We start from the raw sequence: 418 nt of genomic DNA on the forward strand, positions 1-418 counted from the left end.
AGCCGGAGGTGGGAGCTTGGGCTCTGAAGCCTGGTGACGTCCATCCGAGCCTGGACTCTTGGTGGCTTTCCAGAACTTCTTTGGTTCCAAGGCAGCTGCCAAAGAGCCACCTGCCAGGGTAGTAGGCTGTGGGGGCCAGGCCAGCCCAGGCTACAGCTCCTTAGGGAGGGCTCCGAGACGTAAGCACAAGGGCAAAGAGCAATTCGAGGGAAATGCTGGGGCCAAGGCAAAGCAGCACCATTTGACCTGCCTTGAAACTGCCCTCAACAAGCTCTGATTAATACTGTCGATGCAAATAATCCATAACCCACCTATAAATCAAAGTTGGGGTGAGTTTATTATGAGCCAGAGTGAGGATTATAACCCAGAGAGGCCTTAGAAGGCATTCCAGAAGAGAATGTGTTTCAGTACAGTCTTA

Source organism: Equus asinus, chromosome 13, assembly GCF_041296235.1.
Source record: "Equus asinus isolate D_3611 breed Donkey chromosome 13, EquAss-T2T_v2, whole genome shotgun sequence".
Classification (NCBI taxonomy): domain Eukaryota; kingdom Metazoa; phylum Chordata; class Mammalia; order Perissodactyla; family Equidae; genus Equus; species Equus asinus.